An 18,980-nucleotide genomic window follows, 5' to 3' on the forward strand; every position below is an offset into this window, starting at 1 on the left:
CATCCAACCTGGCCTTGAACATCTCCATGGATGGGGAGAGCAAAGATCTAAGAAAGCTTCAAGCACATCAAACCAGGGTCTTGCCAGAAAGGCTTAGCAGGCAATGCTAAGGCAAGGGGAAAGCTCCTAGGTGCTCCCTTCTACTCAGGATTTGTAGCCATAAATCACAATGCATGGTTAGATGTGTAAGCCCTCTCTCATATAAAGTGAGCAATCCTATTGCCAAAGCATCTCTCACCACTGATACAACAGCTGAACACACCTCGGAGATAGCAGATAGAGCTCAGCTTCCTCTTCCTTGTGTAAGATTCAGTTTGTGAACCCCATACACAAAAGAAGCCCCATGACCACTGGTGTGGATGCTATCCCACTTGCAGAGGAAGGACTCGCCAGTTCCACTTTGCCTGGAAAGTTGATGCAATCATGGGACGGCAGGGAACTGAGACAGAGTGGATATATGTGAAACAGATGCCACAAGCAGGGCAGTCTTTTGCCTGTGCACGATGAGAGATCCTCTTACCCTGCCCTCCTGGCTGCTCACATACTGTTCACTAGAGAAAAATACTTAAAGAAAACCTATAGGAAGTTTGGGCATTCACCAAATGATAATGAGCTGAACTGTTTTCATAAATGAACCCTTCAGAGATTTTCTGGCACACACTTGAAACCACATCAGCTGTAACATCAGAACCACACAGCCACAGCAACATCAGCAAGATTCAGAGGGAATTAGACAAACTATCTTTTACAGTACTCAAGAAGGAAAGGCAAACATGCGACTGGGGTCTGGTGTTGGGGCATTCCCCTCAGCACTGTGTCTCCTGACAGCAACAGAAAATTAGATTCCCTTGGATCATCAGTATCGAGTACACAAGGGGAACAACAGACATCAACAGGTAAACTCACCACAGCAAAAGCAGATGGGGGACTGTTTGCAAACCCCATTTCCATCACCCACCCTACCAGGCCTCACTGAGGAAACCGGGACACGTGTCAGCCATGAGGGGAGCCTAACACTTGGTGAACTGCTAGCCTGCTCCATGAGATGCGCTACTGGAAGGACCAAGGCACAGGAAGGTACGCTGCTGTCTCCATCTGTCACTCACTGCAGCTTTTCCGTCCATCACACATTCCAAAATAAAGGCTAAACAAAGATTTAGATCTAGAGATCTATATCTAGATCAAAGAGAAATCTACGTCTAGATCAAAGATCTAGACTAAGGCAAATGAACACAAATTATGGTTTCATGTCTGTAGTTTGGTATCTAAGGGAATCTAAAAATATGGAGTATGAACTGCAGACTTCATTAGGTTATTTTAACTTCAAAGTTCACCATATTCCCATTTTACACCGCACATGGTGGAGAAGTCCAGCAGAAGCTCTCGAGCTGTAGTGGCACTGGCTGCAGACATAGATAGACCCACACCAAGAGGAAAGCATCCTGTGGACGTATGGATGTGCACGCATATGCTTTGCATTGCTCAGAGGAGGAGAAAAAGCCAAATATCTCAGCTGTTTTCCTTAAAGAATAGAGTCTCTGGATTACAAAAGACTCTGCCTTCGTGTGCATGAAAGATAAACCTTGTAACCTGTGGTGTAAGCAAGAGGATAATCGCTAACTTGAGAACTGAAACAAATTTCACCTGTGAGTTATTCCTGTCTGCCTCAAGGTTTCCTACAGTTCTCTTTGATTCCCTTAGTTCCCATTGATGACAGCCAGTCGTAACACATAGATCAATCTTCTGGGGGTCGTGCAAGTTAAAAATAAAGACACAGATCACTGCAGTCCAGATAATCCATTCACTGTAGCGCTATGCAATACCACGAATATCGTGAAGTGCAGCTGATGGAGTCGGTGGAGCTCAGGGTATGCACCAGCTGCAGGGTGGGAAGTGCTGCCCTGAAGGCTGGTAGAACACTGCTGTGAGTGCCTGGAATTCCCCCCCCTGCACAGCATGAAACCCAACCCAAACAGGAATAGAAACCTTCTGAAAAACATTATGCTGCTCAAAGATGGTGTACTGCTTATTTTCTCTATGTGAGATTCAAAATAATCTATTAATGCAGCTTTGGAATCTGTTTTTCTGCTGGCGGCCTCAATGTGAAATCTCAAAGTCCCATGAGCATAAAAATCTCTTTTGTGTATGTGTGTGTTCAAATTTAGCATAAGAACTCATGCAGTACTCAGCAAACCTCTGTGTGCACCTTACCTGCTTACCTGCCCTGACATTCAAACTGGCTGTGGCCTGTGCATACGTCCTATGCTACTTTCTGTACACTACATATTTCATATTTGCAAATATCTCCGACCCTATTAGCTTGTATAGGCACTGGTTTGAAGCTTTCATTTATTTTATTTTGAGCTTGTCAGGACTCCTCCCCTACTAATAGAGCTTACATAATCCTTTTCTAGAGATGACAGATGTGCATTTTCAAAACGAGGATCCTGCATCTGTGCTTCATTTTGTTTTACCGAAGCTTAATCAGTACTTCGTTAACAGCACTATTTAAGAGATGTCATCAAGGCTTATGCACTTCACGTGCATTTGTTAACTTGACAAATCGAATCAAGAGAACTGAAGCTGAGAATGAAGAGAAACTGGCACTTCTTCCCCTACAGAACCCTTAGCATTTCAGGGTTAGTTCAACACCGTAAGTGAAAAGAACCGTTGGACTTAGACTTTGCTCTACACAGATCTAATTCTGAATTATTGCTATTTACAGCTATGTCTATGTACATATATCCTACAACGTTTACTAACTCTGCTGCAACTTCTTACTTTATTATCTCAGTTCCTCCTTTCTTCCACCTGCAAGTGTACTAAAAATAATGTACTTCGAGACAAAAATATTTTTCTTCTGATATCTTTTTTAAAATCGTGTTGTTACTTAGCTGAAAAAAGTTAAAAGGGAATAAGAGATTATTTTGCATATTCCAGATGTTCCTTTAGAAAGCTTCTCAGGACATGGTAACATACAGCTGCAGATTACACACAGCACAAAGAAAGAAGGGTATCTGCCAGATCTGACTGGCTCCAAATACAAATATGATTGTTTCTACAAACATTTCTACATAATGGAACTAGACAAGAAAGCTGTTAAATTGCAGGATCAGTAAATAATGGCCCCAGAGCTCTTATCAGTCCCTTCTCCTGTCTTCAGCAGAAGATGAGCATGATTTGCACCTCAGAAACAGAGGTTATTGCAGGGACAGTCTCTAACTGCAACAAGAAAAAAGATGCAGAGGTAAAGCTGAACTTTCATTCTCCTTTCGCTGAGAAACCTTGAGAGTGAGGAGACTGAGAGGGCAACAGCCAGCACTGCTGTGCTCCGGGTCAGCAAGTAGCGCTCTCTGGACAGCTGCAGTTCACAGCCATTTGTACTGCGTGTGTCACTTCTTGTAGTGCCCAGGCTATCACCATTTCACCTCACCCCTTCGTGTTAAACACATCTTCCTGCCCTGAGGTGCTTCCCAACAGAACAGGTCTGGCACGTGGATCATGCAGCAATCTGCAAGTCTCCATGGCTCAGCTCCAGGCAGGATGCAATATCACAGCACACACAGCACTTGCCTTGTTATCACTCCTGGCCACGATCCCCTTAACTCCCACACAGTAACCAGAAGTTGGCTTTCTGAAAAATTCACATCCTCCTCCAGAGAAGACCTCCCTCTGAATTAGCACTGACTCCACACTTCAGAGTGGAATCTGGTTGTTTTGATCACATGGCTCAAACTAATATTTTCTTTATTATAGGAACGATGACTTTCTTCTTCAACATATTCAGTCTGATAACAACATGCAACAGCATCACACCTTTTCCTGCAGTTTTTGAAAAATACAAACACATATACAGACCAGTGAGAGAAGTCTGCGCCAAAATACAACGGCAAGTCTACCTGATGTAAGGCAACACCTATAACTTGTGATCATCTCCATTCTCTACTGCAATCACTTTGAGGTTCCCGAAACTCAGTTCTGATATCCAGGGAAAAATTGCCCTGTATCTTCACCTTCAAAATTAATAAAGACTATTAGCACAAATGCATAAATTTACATACAGACAATGAAAGCTTGTGTTTCTCAAACAGTGTAAATATTTACAACACAAGATAGAGAAGAAACAAAACAGTTTCATTATTGTTCAATGAGGACATTGCTCACATTATGTATTATACATGGATAACAATGATGTATTTCTAGGAAAATCCTGTGCTACATCACTTATTTTCCAGTACATCAGAGGATAACATTTGTGAAAGCTATTTATGAACAACAGGCGCCTAAGCAACGTTTTTCACTATTGTTTAATTGCTGCTAGGCAAACCATTGCTCCTAAGCCAGAGTGAAAAGAACACAGTATTTATTAAATGATTCTGTATTTTGAAGAAGTATGAAATCATTGCCTCTTTGTCCTTGGGTGAATAAGAAATTTCCAAACTGGTGCACATAAGAATGTATTTCTTTTGAATGATTCATGAGTTAAATCTCAGATAACTTGAGCCTGTGAATAAAGAGTTACAACATATCTTTACTCTGAAAATCTTAAAAATAAATCTAGATTTCTGCATCATTATGACACACTGTTAAGCTCCTTCTAAGGAAACAGCAAAAACTACATTCCTTAGAACTTGCACAAAGCAGAAATCAGACAGCTCCAAACCAGGCTCTTCAAAAGCTCAAGTGTGAAGCAATAAGGCCAATGTACTAAGCATTCTCGACTTCATTCTTCCACAAACATGCATGACACCACTAAGTTCTGTTTTCAACCACATTTTCCCACATTTAGAAATAACCTGACCTTCTGATGCAAAAATAGTACCTGCAGTCATTTACTTTCCCCCAAAGTTAAGAGAGTTAAACTGTAAATAAATCTTAAATCTAGGGGAATACTACATACAGGTCATCAAACTGCAACAGCTTTTAGTGAGATCTTTTTATTGGAAATGTAGACACCTATGCCTGAACATTTTATGGCTTTTTCGGTCTTTTTCCACACTAATGCCTTTTCTATACATTTGCTAACATCAAACAAGAGCCTCCCTTTTCAGGGAGAGGACCTGCATTTGCCACCTGCACAAGAGCTCATGCTCCAGTGAGGATAACAAGCTGTGGGATCCACTGTCCACATGCACAAGTGCTCATCTTTTCTTCCCCTAAATATCAGCAATAAAGAGGTGTCCTCCCAAGCTGGGGTTCAGGAAGTCAAAGCATTTAAGTTCTTCACTTGACCCCTCTGTTAAATGGAAGGGTAATAGTACTCCCCCTTGCCCACTTTCCATCTGCTTCACACACACATAACTTCTGTGGTGCTGGCACTGCTCCTTACTGTAGCAATAAACTGTATCTGGTAACACCACAATCCCAGGCACTGCATTCAGACCAGTGATAACAGCAGGACAGGTGTTAATCACTCCCCAGGTTCACACCTGCATGGTCACCATCACCAGATTCTTGATTTGACAGAGCTGCTAGAGAAATAGATATGGCATTTCTCATCAATTCCAATGTGACAGTTGTGCTACGAAGGATATATTTAGGTTAGATACAAGGTCTTTTACAGTGAGGGTGCTAAGGCTCTGGAACAGGCTGCTCAGAGTTGTGGTTGGGTGCTCCATCCCTGGGAACTTTCAAGATGAGGACTGGATCAGGCAACTGGATCAAGCTGTGGATGTCCCTGTTCATTGCAGGGGAGCTGGACTAGATGATCTTTAAAGGTCCCTTCCGACTCTAAGGATTCTATCATTCTATAAAAACTCCTGTGTAACAGCATTATCATTAAATAGCAAAGTTGTGTAAAAGCCTACACAAGGGTCCAGGTCTGAACAGAATTAATTTCCCTCCAGCACCAGAACAAGATGGTCTCTTCCAGCTGCAACCTCATCACAGTGCACACAGTGACATTAAAAGGCTGCATGTTCTCTTCTTATCTCAAGTATCCCTGGTGCAATTTAAAGACCAGGCAGCCAATTTCAGTGGGCTGACAAACAGCCAGCCTTCGCATGCCCCAGCTCCCCATGCAACACAGGGCTGACACCAACACGCACTGGCAGCACCGAAGTGTCAGCAAAAACAGTTCCCTTTCATTAGCCAGTTATTTCATGCAAGTGTGCTGCAAGGCGTGTGTCAAGTCTGCGTGTCCTCCCCCACAGCCCCACTCTGCCACCAGAAAAGGAGCTGGCATCACTGAGCCCTCAGACAAGGCACTCCTTACCACGATTTATAAAAGCCCATTCATCCCCCCCCTACCTAAAATAGCCTCTTGATGCAATCATGAGCTGAATATACGACTGTGGATTCCTTTCTTACATTTACAAGAAACCAAGTGTCCACTGGTTACTTCCTCACCCTCTGCCCTTGTTCTTTGTTCTGCAATCGAGTGTTGACCCTTTCTGTCGCATTCCATATTAGACCTTGTACTTCTTCAAACATCTTACAAGGAATTAGGTGGAGTTTCATAGTGTTTCTCCAATGCACTTACATGCTCTGTATGCAACCTTATGAAAAATGTACTGCAGCTGTCTATCATCAGCATTAAAGTAGGATTTCTAAAGCCTGTGAACGACAGGCAACTGCAGAAAGCTGCAAAGACTAAGCCTAGTGTCCAGATAAACAGAAACCATACCTGTTTGTAAGAATTACACAGATTTGTATCTTGCAGCTTGGGTGACTCACAACACTCCACTGCTCTTCCACTTCTTGTTTGTCCTCCAGAAGATGCTCAAAGCAATTTTCAGGTGTCTAGTAACTACCAACTTCCTTCTGAGCCAGGTCAGTGAGAGAGTTCCTGGGTACATGCATAGGGCAAGTAAAGTCAATATGGGAAGCTGTCCATAGAGGAAAACGTTTAAAATAAATTCAGGATCATGACCACATCACCAGTATCAATCGACATGTCACATCTTCCAACCTTATCACATTTATAAGTGGCTTTTCTGTCTTCTTCCCTAATGGATGTGCTTTCCTTTAAATTAGTTTAGACAGGAGCCAGCGCGACGAGCCAAGTCTGCTGAATAAGGTCCATGAAATTCTGGTGCACATGAGCACTGTTTTAAAATCTGAAACATTAATGAGGACAAAAACTAGAAGTAACAGCAGTTTCTATCAGGTATTTGTTGAAAAATGTTGAGTGGAAGGCAAGAAGAAAAAGGTCATTTTTTTGGTTGAAATTTCATTAATTCTGGAAGGTGTACCGTTGGAAAGAGGGGAGCATTGAGCCTGATGAGGTCAAACAAAGAATAGGTAAAATACTACTACAGAATCATAATACAAATGTCTTCTGAACTAGCATAATAGAGAAATAAGGGCATATTTCTTTATCAATCAGCTTAAAACGACAAATACAAGAAAAAAAAAGAAGGAAACTGTGCTCTATTCAAAGGGCAGCAGAGGATGCCAGACAATCAAGACAAAATCCCCTGTGTTCTGCTCACTGAAGACAGTTGGCGTGTCCATCCCAGAGACAGTCCCATCTTTGGTATGAGCTGCCCAGCACTGGCTGGACAACAGCACCAAGACTTCCATGCAATACTTAAAGATGAAGGATATGGACTCTGACATTTCAGAAATGACGGAACCCACATTTGTGATTTCTCTTTGGAAAACCCAACCATTTCCCTTCAGTCTCTGGGTGCCAGAGGAAGCATCTCAGACACTGTCCCCCTTTGTCATAAGTGAGCCGGTGCCTCACACACTTCTGCACTACCTGTGCTCTCTGTGAACAAGGACAAAACCTCAGTCCTGCAGGGAGTCACACTCATGTTTACAGGGACAGATGCTATTCACTGAATAGCAGCAGCTGGCAATGGCAAAAATTCCTCTTTCACAAGCTTCCTTTGCCATCCTCTGTCAAAGAAGTAAATTGGTGCAATCTCACACCCCCTGCATTTTCTGCAGACCTAACAGAAGTGTCACACTTCAGCAAGGTCAGCTCAGCTCTCACTGCACCAATATAGAGGATAGCACCTAGCTAACTTAGAAACTATCTCATAACAAGGCTATAAGTAAGTGAAGACCAATCTTATGAGATGCTACATAACAGCTGAAAAGACACCCTTTTCTTGCTGCCAAAAACACGCTGTTTCTACTGTAAAACCAGGCAGCTGCCCTTATGGCACTAAACCAGTGCTACTGAACAGGTTGAAGCAGGAAACAAAAAGTATTCCACAGATACACAGTGTGGAAGGGTTTGTTTGCACAGTCACTGTTTCAGGAACAACAAAGAATTTTCCCTAGGACAACACACCAAGAAGGGTGAAAAAAGGCATGCTGATAAAACGGCACCCTACAGCATCTATCTGGGGAAAAGATTCAGCAGGAGCTCAGGGCAAAGCCAGTGTCATCACTCTGAGCTAGTCTCCGCCCAGAATGCCCCCTCCAAACACCAAGTCTCCTAACTGGCAAACCAGAGATTTCACTTCAAACTCTGATCTAGCCCTCTCTGCAGATTATAAATTAGAATACTTCTACAATTAGAGATCAACGGTGGAATTAGAAGGTGGGTTATTTTTAGCAGCCATCTGATTGAGCCAGTGCCACCGAGTTATAAGTGAGTCACCGCCTTTCTTAGAACTGTTTTAGGCACCAACTTCCAATGCAACATTTAGTATCTCTTCAAAAGCCATCATCTATCAGTCATCTCTGCCGGGAACAGAGAAAAGGGAAAGCAGCTATCACTCAGCCCAGAAGAGACTTCTTAAGAGCTTCAGGATTCTCGCACAAAGCCTAGAAGGAATTGCAAGGGGAGATAAAGACGTCTAGGAAAGGCATAGCTATCTTCACACAGCAGCAAAGGCAGCCACATGCTGAGCAACCTGTCCCTCTGACAGCTGCCGCGCTGCAGTGGCATATTCTAAACACAGCAACTCAGTAGGCCCAGCAGCAGCACACTGCTCTGTGCCATTGCTCACCAGGCTAAAGCATGACTTGGCCTCCCAGTGATTTTCTTCCCTTTTTTTTTTGGCACGTTCCAGTAAAGGAAGAAGAAAGAACACGTAAAGGGCTCCGCTCAGAAACTCACCAGCTATGCCCTGGCTCCCAGGGGCCACTGAGGGCAAACCATGCATGGGAGAAGCTGGCCTGTGCCTCTGCATGTCCATGGTCTGGCCTCAGTGGGATGTGATGCACTGTCATGCTGCTTTCCATTCCTCTCCTCTGCTGACACAAACCACTTTCAGACTTAAAACTCAATGGCTTCCTCATCTTATTAAATTCCCTATTGTGACTCAGATGTCTCTTATGTACATTAGTTAGATTACATCAATCACAAGGAGTGCCCATGAGGTTCACAGGATATGGCTCAAAGGAGGACAGTCAGAGTTGGATGATCAGCTTGGAGTTTTCTTTCCTTCTTTGCAGAAGAAATAATGTCAATTACAACCAAGTGAGGGATAAATATATCTCTCACAGGGTCTTGGGGAAAGCATGATAATACTAAAGTACCAAGGTACAACTGGCAAACACACCTTGCCTGAACAAAGCGATGCCCTGGAGCAGAGCCATACCTGCAGCCTCCCACAAGCCCTGAAGCAGGCACAGCCTGTTAAGAGAGGCTTCGCCAGACCCATGCAGGACTCAAGCTTACATATGGCAGCTATGGAAGACCTGAAAAGTCAGCTGGCAGGAGCCAACCAGCAAGATGCCTCCTGGCATCACGGGCTCACCAAGTCCAAGTGAAGCACCCGTAGCACTGCACAGTGTGAAAATGCAGATGGGAAAAGTTCCCAGTGGGCATTCAGGATGGCGCGTGTCCCAGGTGACAAGAAGAGCTCAAGTACACAGAGAAAGCAGGCAATCATAATAAATGTCTAACACACACAACAGGAGACCACAGTCAAGAGACAAATGCATGATGGATGCTCCTGTGTAAAAAACTGGTCCTGACTGTTTCCTTGTGCTCAGACTGAACTGCACAATGCTGTGCTTGCTTCTTGCCAGGGTATCACTGAATGAAGATTTCTTATTCCTTTCTCTTAATGCTGTACTTGGAGAAGTTGATATCAGCACCACTAGTGAACAAAAGCCTATGCCTAGTGCAGATACAAGTGTCTTAGGGTTCCCGAAACACACACGCTGACCATGGAAGACTCAGATCCCAGGAAGAAGAAAACCAACAAAAGACTATGCAGCATACATCAGACCAACCCACACTGTATAAGTGCGAGGCACTTAGGCAACCCTGGTACATGGCATAGAGCTCCGGCAGCACTGACTCCTGCTTTGAACACAGATTTGAAGATGCAGCTCTAGTCTTTCACTTGCAGACTATCCACTTAGAAGCAAAGCCACGTACCTCTTTTTAAAAAAGTAACTGGACGGATCATGAAAGGTGAAAGAAGAATAATTTTGAACTTTTAGCCATTTGATAAATACAACAGGGTCTTGCAAACTTCACTTGCTCAGAAATTTGCCTGGAAAACACCACACTGCAGTTCTCCTTCCCTCTCAGAAAGATATGTAAAAAAGCATCTCACCTCTAAAATGCCTCAGAGCTGCAGAGCTCTTCAGGTGTAGCAGAGCATGGTTCTTTCTCACCCACCTGCCAAAGCATGTAGCAGCTTGTACAGAACAACACAGGGCCCATTCAAGCCTTGCAGTTTTATAAGGAAAGCAACTTAGTGAATGTTTTCACAACATTTGAAAGACTTAACTCCAGGGGTCTTATTCAGAGGTTATCCTCTCCTTTCATGTCTGACCCTAGAAGAAAGGGTACAAAATAGCTGACCACCACTGTTATGTGAATAACAGAAATAAAACACATTCTTATGCAGAGAAACTGCTGAACAGCAATTGCATAGTTTTCATACCCCAATGCAGAGATATTTCAACAATACAGCCTTAACACACTGCATAAGAACACCAATCCTGTCTGAAGGCTGAAATCTGATCTCTTTTATTGGCTTCTGCTTTCTTATGTCAAGAGCAAAGTTAAACCTCCCTTCAATTTTTTTAATCAAACATGCATCCTTTTTCTTGTTACCTCTCAAGATCAAGCCAGCCTGACAAGTCTCCTGTAATTTTACAACTGAACCTCTCCTCCTTCCACCCCCTTATGTTATCAAACATTAATTTTGTGAAGAGGCTGCTGCACAGCGCCAATTCTAATTCAGCAGCAATTCTTAAGCTTTTCCCCCAAGCTTTCAAAATACCTTGCAAAGAAAGGCAGCTATCCAACGGGCAGAAGGATTGGCACGCTTATAGCTTGCACTCTGGTTGTCCTGTGGCTGCAGCATGCCAAGTGTCACCCACTTATGTGGACTGTCTTTTGTCTCAAAAAAGTGCTATCTCTGTGAGCTTCTGTGCAGGGTGAGGCTGCAGCCTTTGGCTGTGACATTGCAGCTTATTTTCCCTTCCTCCTGTGACGCCTGCTGTTTCAGCAAATATCTGACATTTGGCCATCAGGTTCAGAAGTTACTAGCATGCGATTGCATAAGCACATTTCCTACCAAGAAGTGGGCTAAAAACCAGTCATCAAAAAAAACCCCAAGAGCATTACAATAGGTGGACCAGATGATACCTGAGCTGGCAGAGATGCACGGTAGGCAAGGTGAGGTGGCCTGAACCAGAAAATATAGGCTGAAAGCAGGAACAAGACTCAGATTTCCTGTCTCTTGTGACAAACCCTTAGGTGCAAAGTGAACTTCCTTCTTCCTTAAGAGAGCTGTGCAGACTTATGTTCTCTTTGCAGCAAGACACCATCTAGTTGTGCATGCATTTATGCTGCTTATTATATATATTACTTATGTGTATGAATGCACATACATATATACACACTTCTTATACTGAAACAGTTTGAATATAAATGACTGGTTACGGACAGAGCTAGAGGAAAACCACTGACAGCAAGTGTTCTTTCTAGTCCCGGCACCTCCAGCTGAGATTTGGCAGGCAGGCTCTATATGAAAATGACCCCGAAGCTATGATGACAATAATCACACTCAAATGGACAACACTTTGGATGCAGATCTACAGGGAAAACTCATTTCACTTAACAGAAAGGAAGGAAAAATCAAAAACTTCTGATAACCCTCCCAGGCTGCTCCCACATATATTCTGTACTGTTATAATGTACTGTAAACTACAACCTCATGCTTCTCACATTGCTCTGAAATGTCAGACTTTAGTGCGCTCATTAAGAACAGAAAAGCCACCACCAACTTTCACTTTCTATCTATCATAACAGAGTTCATCAAGCTGTTCAGCGTAAGTCCCCTAAGAGCAGTCTGCTGAAGGCAACCATGATAGAGAGAAAGGCACAAAACGACACTCAGAGGGCAAGATGAGGCATCTGCAAGAACCCCATGCTATAACGTGGTCCATGGTCTGAAAGCACAGCAGAGCTCTATAGGGCTTCATGACTTCATGTTCCATTCCATCCATCCATCTTCCCATATTATATAACACAAATATGCCACATTTTTCATTAGCCTTCCTCTTCTGACCAATGCATTTGCAGTTACAAGAGATTATAACAAGGATTGGCCTAATAGTGAATCATCCTCAATAGCACACTGCGCTTTTACAACTAGAAATAGAGGGATCAGAGAGATTAATCCTCTGTCCTGGATGACACAAGGAGCCATTGGCAGTGAAAGCAAATATAAACAGTCACAGGAGGTCCTTCATCCAGCAGCTCCCTGGGCTTTGAAGGAGATGGTGTCAGCAGGAGATGCTTTATGAAGTCATTGGGAATGACATTAAAGAAAGGAATTCATGCACCTATCAGAAGAGACACTCTCATGAACAGTCCATGTGACATCACCTGCCCGCAGGAAGGTAGAGGCCAGGTTCACACCCACTACCATGTGAAGATCTCTACCATAGTAAGAGTTGTCTGAACATTTTCTCAGAGTTCCATTAGTGATATAAAGCAATTTGTCATGGGGAACCTGCTGCTTCCTGTTCTATAATATTATTCAAATGGCTCTCTAAAGGCAAAATTCTTCTGTCAAAAGTAGACCCGTCAAGAAGGGAAGATATGTGGATCCCCACTACTGCACCTGTGTACGTTCCTGGGTAACAGGAGACTGGAACCCAAAACCCAGCTCTGAACAGCAGCACGTTTCCCATCCTCAAGCTGCACTGATGGCACAGAGCTATTAGCAGCGAGTGAGTCAGTGACAAATTATTCTGGTCATTAGAACCAGCAAATCAGACCCAGGGGAAGACTATCTGTTAAGAATTGCCATCCTTATTCCTACAGATACTCCTCCCCCCCTACACAGAACAAAGCAGAACTGAAAAGCTTGTTGAAAACAAAGTAGGTGAGAAGAAGGGAAGCTACAAGTCTTGGTTTACTTTTCTAAAAAGTAGCAACGTTGTGTGTAACCTTGTATGCACATACACACTTGTGATCTGTCACTCTGGCTCCTTCTATCCTTCCTCCCTTCCTCTCTGTATCAAACTGACCTCCTTGATTCAAAGAGAAGTGGTTCCCGACCTACAGAACAGAACAGTTCAGAACAGGGCAGAAGGCAAACTACCTGCTCAGGGAAGAACTGCTGGGAATGCTTTGTTCCTTGAAACGAACCTCTTATCCTTACCTGTCTGGAGGTCTCTCAGGCAAACTCCAGAGAGGAATCTGTTTTAGAGGACAAGCAGTTGAATAGCCATTTGCATGCATCTTTTCCCCTCAAAGCAGCCCAACTTTGCTGGCCAGCTGGGCACAGAGGGAAGGCCAGCGTTTCCCATTCTCTGGGGAAAGAAACTGCAAGCACTGGAAACTCTTGATGGTTGAGATCTCTGTGGCTGTTTGTGAACTGTCTGGTGATTAATTACATTTAAGAATAACATCTCTCTTAAAGTCTATTATTAATTGCATTGAACAGCTGAAAAACAAACAAAAACAAAAAACCAAAAAAACCACCCAGCACTTGCAAAGACACAATGTAATCTGTTAAGTGGTTGTTCAGTGCTTCACAGGAATGCAGTTACATGGTTACACTGCTTGATAAAAGACCTGTGGAAGTATTGTGGGAAGCACTGAAGGAGAATCTTCCTTGGAAACGAGTTCTTTGGCCAAGTGGTCTTCTCAGGAAAGGCCGAAGGACAGAAACAGTAACGCTGGCCCTGACTCAGTAAAGAAGCAAAAATCTGGAGGTGCAGAACTTCACTACCAGCAAATCCCACCCAGCAAGTCTAACACAGGCTCTGCCACGCCGTGCGGGCTGCCACCAGACCACAGAACATCCTGAGTTGAAAGGGACCCAGAAGGACCATTGAATCTGACTACAGACCTCTGAAGCCAACAAACAAGTCAGTAAAACAGAAGTCACAGTAAGCTCTGCACAACTACCATGAACACGGCTGCTTCCCTATCTTACTACAGAAATTCCTTTGCTGAATTAGATGTGTGGTTTATGTGGTTTGCTTGTGCTACTCCTGCAGCAGCTCGCACTACATCTTTCAGAAATGAAAGCAGCAGAGCAGACAGTAATACCACAGCTTGTTCCCCAGGAAAATTCCCCCTCTAATACCATATGGCCTAGACTTGATATTTTCCCAGAATTTTAGTTTTCCATTCTTTAGAGCTTTCTACAGCTTTGCTAATCACTTATTGTATACACAAATGTGGTGGGTTAAGTTAATTTAGCATATCCTGAAGTGACAAAAACGCCATTTTCCACAGAAGTGGCCACAAACTCAACATGTTATTTTAAAAAATCCTTGCCTGACCAAGTCTTACTCTGAAAAACCTTATGTTGCCTGGAGCACACTACCCAATTAGACAAATTAATATCCCATTTGTTTTAGACACAAGGGAGGAAGCAGTGGGTGTGAAATCCAGATGAGAGCAATCACTTGGAATTACAGGAACTTCCTTATTCTCCAGTACGCAAACCCATGAGAGCATGAGGAAACAGCTACCCAGGAACAGATAACATCTTCGGGTCCTACGAACCAATCAAACAAAACGCACGGCCAGAGATGACCTATTTTCCTAAGCAGTGTTTCAAAAGAGGATGAGCAGTTCAAGGGTCTCAGAGGCCAGAACAGCCATAATTAAGAAAACAAGACAGTATTTCCACAAGGGGATTTGGCTGAATTTGCTGAGTGTCTTATGTTCTGCTTTGCTGCTTGCAGAAGTTCTGGATGGCTAAACCTTTCCATGCAAACTGCGATTAAAGTTTTGGGGGTCAGTTTTCAGAGACACAGATGATATTAACCTCTGAAACCTGACGGAATTTGGGCATTTGAACCATTTCCTAGCATTTCTTTAGAACGTACTAGAGAAACACACCATGCTTTTTGGAACGTACAGCAAGAATCAGGCGAAAAAAAGCAGAAGAGAGACTTTTCCTAAAAGGTGCCATGACAAAAATGCAGTGCACTTGAAACAACAGCTCTCTACCTGCAAATAAGTTATACTTCTTCCTGCCTCTGTTCCACCTCTCTCTGCAGCAGAGGGGAAGTGCTTCCGCATCTTGCCAACTGCATCCAAACTCCTGCAGAATGCTGAGCTCTGCCACAAGCTGACAGCACTAATGGCACCCAGGTTCCTTCAAGCTCTGCCCATCACAGCCTATTCATTTGGCAGAGGAGCTCAGCAACCACCTATTACGGAATACTCATGAGACACTTCCACAGGACCAAGAGCTCTTTATGTAAAACTTACACAAAACAAAATAAAAATCATAAATAGTGGTACAGTCATTGCTGTCTGCACATCTCATAGCAAATGGTCATTCTCACTTGAGTCTCCAACAGCCATTTACGAAGCTGGCTATCAGTCACCTCAGGACTGACTGCTTTTGACAGCTACGATGGGAAAGACTAAGAGCAGAAGACTCATTTTCCTCACGCTGCAGAAATTGTAAGGAGAACCTGAGCTCCTCCCCCGGTCAATACTACTGGAAGCGGCCACGCTCCTACACCAATCTGCTTCCTCCACTAATAACAGTGCTTGGAACAGCAATAAGGAAACCAGGCTGGCAGAGAAGAGAGTTCGGCGTGCTGCCAAAGCAGGTGCTGACAGCCTCAGCAGATGGACTCCCTTCACCGTTGGACATGGGAGAGTTGCCTGTCCAAAGGGTTAGACTGCAATAATAGAAATTAAAAATCCCTCATCCTGTAGGAAGCTGTACTTCCTCATGACAGTTCAGACTGGGCTAAATCAGCCAGGAGACAGGTGGATTTCCTAGTGCTAGAATGGTAACTGCTTCATTTGGCTACCTCCACCAGCCTTGACACAGGCTGAATTATGAAAAACGTTACAGCTTTTATTCCGACCCATCAGCCCATAACAGAAACCTGGCCCTTTCCCACCAGCTTACCTCTATGAGCACACCTGCTGACTAGAGCTAGCAGAAGGACAAGTTAAAGAAGCGTCCCTAAACACCACAACAAACAACCAGCAAATTCTGAACTTTTTAGGTTCCCATCGGATGTAACCAAAGTTACACAAAGTCCCCAGTGAAAAGACAGTCGCTCAGTCTTCATTAGTCCTATCAGTCCCAGCAGCTGCAGCACAGTGACATCCCAGGGAAGGTCTGGCTCTGACAGCACAGTGCCAGGCTTGCTCCGGGCAACATGGCATCAACAGCTGGGTCACAGCTCCCGACGTTCCACAGCAGGCACACACCCTTGCAGCTGGAGCTGTCCCGCTCCAGATGCAAGCTCAGCACAACACAACACGTCAGTAGGAATTCAGGGTCATTGACAGGTATCAAAGAAAACAACATAGGCTTGATAAATAAGCATTTTCCAAAGAAAATTTTCCTCTGCTAATCCATGGCAGGTTCAACCCCAGTCTGGCCTGACGCTACTCAAACTAAAGGCAGACGCTCTCAAAGCGAGCTGCTGTTGCTGCCAGAGCAGCTCCCTACCGAGCTGTTGCAGCGGGGTTGCTGCGGGCTGGCTCTGTTCAGGGGCACACGCACTTTGCCCGTTCCAAAGGCGGTGCCACGGTTTCTTTCTCACACTGCAGCCCGAAGCTCGGCTTCGTACGTTCTGCTTTTAGCCTGAATCGCACTCCCGGCGTGCTGAAGTTAGCGTTACACTCGAGAACAACCCGAGGAGTACTTTTATCTGCTCCCAGCTCCTGGAGGCATGAAAGAATTCGGGCTATTTCCTCGCCTGTCACTCAGCCGCACGGCTCCGTACGGTCGGGTTATGACAGCACACCTTGCGTAAAGTTTTCACTCCGCTCGCCTCCATTCCACATCGCTACCAGAAGGAAAATTCGCGTCGTCTCCCGAAACAAACGCAGCGCAAAACCAGCGCCTCTCCCACCCAGCTGATCGGCTCTCGTTTCCTCCCGAGCACCGCTAATACCTCCAGCGCCAACGCGCCGCGAGACGAGGTCAGGCAGAGCAGACAAAGCTGGCGGCAGCGGGGAAAGCCTCTTACGGCCGCACCTGGAGCCGCTCCCGACAGCGCCCCGCTCCGAGGGCCGCTCGGCCGCCGCCTGTTGCTCGCCGCCACCTGAGGGCGGAGGGCGCTGCCGCGGGGCCGCGGGCGTGGGACGAGCGGCCCGGCCCCTTCCCGTGCCGGAGCCCGGAGGAAGCGGCGGCTCCCCGCGGTCGGGGCGGCGGCCGAGCCTACCTTGGTGCCCCGCGCAGGGCCCGGGCCGGCGGCTCCTCCTCCGGCTGCGGCGGCGGCTGCTGCTGCCCATGCCCACGCCGGCAGGCGGCGAGCCGCGGCTCCGACGGGCCGAGAGCGGCCGGGCTCCCGCGGGGCTGGGGCAGCCCCGGCTCCCTCGCCCGCTGTTTACGGCGGTTCCGCGGCCGGCCGGGCTGCCCGTCACCGCTCCGCCCCGCCCCGGCCCGCCCCCGCCGCCATGGCCCGGAGGAGGACGGGGAAGCGGGGCGGGACGGGGTGCTCCGTTCAGTCTCCGCGCGGCTCCAAGCGGAGCTGCCCGGCGCCTGTCTGCAGCAGCGCGGCACCGCCGCGGGAGCGAGGGCGGAGCGGAGCCGGGAGGCCGGGGGCAGCGGGGCGACGGCGGCAGCTATTTTATACTTCTGTTGTGTGCGTTTCGTCATTTCTTCCCGGAGACAGAAACGGAGAACGAACGTCTGCTTGTTATGTGGTGGAACAGGTGAACGACACTTAGAAAAAAAGTAAAATGAGGGTTTTGCGACGAAGTGCTGAGGGACGGATCTTCTCTGCTCAGGCTTAGTGGGAGTGAGTGAAAGAGCGAATAAGGCAGCAGCAATGCCCCTGCTCCTGCCTGCTGCACGGCGGAGACGCACCGGACGGCAAACAGGAGCACCTGACACCATACACGAGTTCATTCCCTGAACCTGGTCAAAGTTTTTCATCTGTCTGCACTTGTTCACATCGAATCTACAGGGCTCCAGAGAGACAACACTTAGTATAGTGAGAAGGTGTACACAGTGAGCAGGGCAGCCCCTTCCAATGCTGAGCACAGTCACCCCCCAGCACAACACACGTGCTGCAGTGGGCTTTCAGGCCCAGAGGTGCTGGGCTGACGTTGTCACTGTCTGAGCTTTAGGGCCAGAACCCCGTGCAGTGGAGCAAGACGCTCCACCTACAGAGCATGCAGCGCATTGTCCTGAGAGGAGTGCCTGCAGCTCCTGTTCAGTCCTATGCGGTCAGAAGCAAGAAGGCGGACCTAGCTTACATCGCCTTAGAAGACAGGGATGTTTCTGCATGATGACAACCACGTCCTGTCAGCAGGCAGCGTAGTACAGTCCTACCTTGTAACGAGATCCATGCTCAGCTGTACCACTGGCTTACCTTGAGGCTTCAGGGAAGTCTCAGAGGAGACTGTTCGCTTCCCTCAGATGTTCAGTTCTCTTTGCTTGACTCATTTTCCAGGCTGGGAGTGTATCTGTGGGTGTTATCTTGTGCCATGTGCCAGACCAGGACAGGGGCTCGTTGACACTGCCCAATGGAAGCAGAAATTGAACTGAGATAGGGCTGTACAGAGGGCAGACCTTCCAGGATACACAATAACAAATGCTCAGGCCTGAACTGAAAGAAGACACCACAAGCCATCAAGAAAAAAAAAAACCCTAATT

The 18,980-nt window shown here is 45.9% G+C and overlaps 1 protein-coding gene across 4 annotated transcripts in view; it reads right to left on the reverse strand.

The window, feature by feature from the left end:
• MARCHF8 (membrane associated ring-CH-type finger 8) overlaps window positions 1-17,598 on the reverse strand; it is an 82,786-nt gene extending 65,188 nt beyond the window's left edge. For 3 of the 4 annotated variants that reach the window (XM_042863155.1, XM_042863154.1, XM_042863152.1), the window contains exon 1: window positions 17,542-17,598. The gene's annotated coding sequence lies outside the window, so the exon portion shown is untranslated. Of the gene's footprint in view, window positions 1-17,271; window positions 17,350-17,541 lie in introns of those variants that run through there. The other variant, XM_042863153.1, reaches the window with a different exon arrangement.
• Window positions 17,599-18,980: the final 1,382 nt, after the last annotated feature.

Source organism: Lagopus leucura, unplaced genomic scaffold, assembly GCF_019238085.1.
Source record: "Lagopus leucura isolate 7727_CA_CO unplaced genomic scaffold, USGS_WTPT01 Super-Scaffold_739, whole genome shotgun sequence".
In the NCBI taxonomy this organism is placed as follows: domain Eukaryota; kingdom Metazoa; phylum Chordata; class Aves; order Galliformes; family Phasianidae; genus Lagopus; species Lagopus leucura.